The following is a 4,039-nucleotide window of genomic DNA, read 5'->3' on the forward strand; positions in this document are numbered from 1 at the left end:
GTATTTGTTAGGATGTTATATTCTTTAAAATACTGCCTTGCTGAGTCATATTGGAAACTGAGACAAAATGAAAAATGAGTCATGCTGATCCTGACTTTATTAAGCAAACAAAAAATTACACAAATATCACTCAGCATATATTGTCCACTCTAGTTATACAGTACAAAGTAATATGTGTGTGTTGAGGAAAGGGATGCCATTTACTGAGAAAAAAATAATACAGTAGTTGAAATGAATCACATGAATAATAAGCAAGTGTCTATTTATTGATTGGTAAGCTTAAAGGTCATTGAATCTTAGAACAGATTCTGAAGATGTGGATTTTGGAGAGACAGAGAGAGAGAGAGTTTACTATGTTTCCTTTTGCTCCTTTTTCTGTATGTCTATTCTTAGAAGAAATGCATTATTGAAACACCAGTCTAGATATCTAACCATTGTAATAGGACCTGTATAATATTTAACTCATTTAAGAAATATCAGCAGCAAATCTCATTGTGATTTTTACTTGCATTTCCCTGATGATTAGTGATGTTGAGCATCTTTTCATGTGTCTGTTGGTCATTCGTATGTCTTCTTTGGAAAAATGTCTGTTCAGGCCCTCTGTCCTTTTAAAAATCAGATTATTTATGGATTTTTGGTGTTTACTTTTATGGTTTTTAAACTATATTTTTGGATATTAATGGGATATTGAATACATCATTTGCATATATCTGCTTCTATTCCATTCAGCAGGTTGTCTTTTTGTTTTGTTGATTTTTTTTCTTTTTACTGTGCAAAAGGTTTTTTATTTTGGTGTTATCTGAATAGTTTAATTTTTCTTTTGTTTCCTTGCCAGAGGAGACAGACAAACAGAAAAATGATTCTATGGCCAATGTCAAAGAAATTGGTGTCTATGTTTTCTTCTAGAAATTTTATGATATTTACCCAAAGAAAACAAAGACACTAATTTAAAAAGGTATAGGAACTCCTCTGTTTACTGCAGCATTATTTAGAACAGACAAATTATGTAAGCAATGCAAATGTCCAGTGATAGATGAATGAATAAGAAGTGTATACACACACACGCACACACACATACACACGCATACACACGCGCACAGGCGCACGCACACACACATGAATATTACTCAGCCATTAAAAAGAAAAAGAAGATCTTGCCATTTGCAACAACATGAATGGATCTAAAAAGTATTACACTAGGGGCGCCTGAGTGGCTCAGTCGTTTAAGAGTCCAACTTCGGCTCAGGTTCGTGGGTTCGAGCCCCACATAGGGTTCTGTGCAGGCATCTCAGAGCCTAGAGCCTTTTTCAGATTCTGTGTCTCCCTCTCTCTCTGCTTCTCCCATACTCATGCTCTATCTTTCACTGTCTCAAAAATAAATAAAAACTATAAAAATATTAAAAAATAAAGAGGACACTTGTGGGGATGAGCACTGAGTGTTATGTGGAAACTAATTTGACAATAAACTATTAAAAAAAAAATAAAGAGTATTATGCTAAGCAAAATAAGTCAGAGAAAGACAAATACCATATGATTTCACTAATATNTCTAAGCTCTGAGCTATAAGCACAGAACCCGATGCGGGGCTCAAACCCACGAACTGTGAGATCATGACCTGAGCCGAAGTCGGATGTTTAACTGATTGAGCTACCCAGGCGTCCCCAGAAACATATTCTTAAGTACAGAGAACAAACTAGTGGTTGGTAGGCGGGGTGGTGGTGGGAGTATGAGTGAAGTATATAAAGAGGATTAAGGGAAAACATCGTGATGAGCAGTAAATAATGTATAGAGTTGTTGAATCACTATATTGCACACTTGAAGCTGATATAACACTGCATGTTAATTATACTTCAAAACATCAGGAATAAAATGACTGCATATATCACATAAACATAGAAAGAAAAAGACCTTAAACACAGTTATATTCACTTATATCTCTACCTATGAGGTCTGGGTTTTAATAATTAACAACTCTTTAGAGTGCTCGTATTCCCTGTATGTGAATATGTTTACACTTAAGTATTTAGTATATGTGTTTGTGGGAAAAATAAAGTACTGTAAAGTTATGTACCATTCCTCAGTTGGAGGTATTAACAAATGAAAGTGAAGGTTAAACCTAAGTTACCGTTGTGATATAAAATTTAAGTTAACTGGGGTAAATTCAAGTACATTTTTATTTATTAATAGCCCTAAAGGACCCCTGTCATGACACAACTTCAGGCTTGAGGGATAAAGATAAATAGTCAACTATAACTACTATCCAAAAAAACAAAACAAAACAAAACAAAACAAAACTAAACTAAACAAACAACAAAATAGAACATTCTACTAATAAACAAAAGCTATGTATGCAAATATATATAATTTGCTTTAATGATTTCCTCCTGAAGACATTAGTCTGTATTCAGTCTTCGGCTACAATATTTAGACATACATAAAGTTATTTTACACTATGTAAAATGCTAACAATTTGTTTATTTGTAAGAATAGATTTATATAGGACTTACTATAGAAACTTAGAAATATTAACTCATTAAATATTCACAGAGTTAAGCATTATTAACTCATTTTACAGATGAAGCAAATTGAAAAATAGAACTGCTTAACATGCTTAATGTCACAGAGCTAGTCAATGGCAGAATCTGATTTTTATATGAAATGTAATAAACATACAACACTATGTTAGTTTCAGATGTAGAACAATTGATTCAACAATCTTATACATTGAGTACTCAGTGCTCACCATAACTATAGTCACCATATGGCACTATACAGTATCATTACAATATTATTGTTTTACTTACACTGTCCTTTTTATCTCCATGACTTACTTATTTTACAATTCCAAATTTGTACCTCTTAATCCCTTTATTCTACCCATCTTCCCAACTACTTCCCCTCTGACAGAGTGGTTCCAGATTCCCACACTCTTGTCAAATATAAATGATGCCTTATTATTTATAAAATATTTGTATATTATGCAATAATTATATATGTATCCACACATAATTACGGCATGGAATATCAGGGCTATTTAAAAACCAGAAGTAGGGGCACCTGGGTGGCGCAGTCGGTTAAGCATCTGACTTCGGCTCAGATCATGATCTCCTGGTTCGTGGGTTTGAGCCCCATGTCGGGCTTTGTGTTGACAGCTAGCTTGGTGCCTGGAGCCTGTTTTCGATTCTGTGTCTCCCTCTCTCTCTGACTTTCCCTTGTTCATGATGTCTCTCTCTCTCTCAGAAATAAATAAAACATTGAAAAATGTTTTAAAAAATAATAAAAACCAGAAGTAAAATGGTACAATATTAGAGCTAAAAGAGTCTTATAAAGTTATTTGGTTAAACCTACACACTTCAAAGAAGAAATGAGGAAGGAGGAACGGAAGATGGCAGCAGAGGAGGAGTACCTTAGGCTTGCCTCATCCCAGGAACACAATTTGTTAGCTATCAAATCATAATAATACCCCATAAATAGACCTGAGGACGGACAGAACAAACTCCACAACTAAAGGAGAAAAGAGACCACATCAAAGAAGTTAGAAAGTATGGAGACATGGTTTAGAGGAGAAACGTATTGCAGGTGCTGCAAAGGGAGGGAACCATGTTTGCAGAGAAGGGTGAGAGAGGATCACACAGGTGAATGCACAAGGAGAATGTTTGTGCAAAGACATTGGCTTGAACATCATAGAAGGTGACTTTCCTGAGTTTTTGCAGCCACTCTAGCTTAAAACCTGCAGTTTTAAAGGTCAGTGGGCTTGGCTGTTACACAGCCTGGAGGGAACTGTTCTGCTCCTGGAGAGAAGGAAGGGAGTGGACAGTGTGAAAACAGCAATCTGACAATTTTAAGAGTGTCTGGGTCACACATGGGGAAACTATTCACTCTTCTCAGAACATGTCTCTGAGAGGCTGTATTCATGGAGGTAACTCTGAACAAAGGAGCTGGCTGGCACCATTTCCCTCCCCCAGCCCTCAGCATAAACACTGAGGCAACTGCAGGAAGCAACACAGCACCCACAATGGCTGACAAATTTACATATAGA

At 35.7% G+C, this 4,039-nt stretch overlaps 1 protein-coding gene across 4 annotated transcripts in view; it reads left to right on the forward strand.

The window, feature by feature from the left end:
- The window catches only part of GPR174 (G protein-coupled receptor 174), a 54,707-nt gene that overhangs the window by 28,007 nt on the left and 22,661 nt on the right, over window positions 1-4,039 (forward strand). The gene's annotated exons all lie outside the window — the stretch shown is intronic.

The sequence above is a fragment of the Crocuta crocuta genome, unplaced genomic scaffold, assembly GCF_008692635.1.
Source record: "Crocuta crocuta isolate KB4526 unplaced genomic scaffold, BGI_CrCroc_1.0 scaffold741, whole genome shotgun sequence".
In the NCBI taxonomy this organism is placed as follows: Eukaryota; Metazoa; Chordata; class Mammalia; order Carnivora; family Hyaenidae; genus Crocuta; species Crocuta crocuta.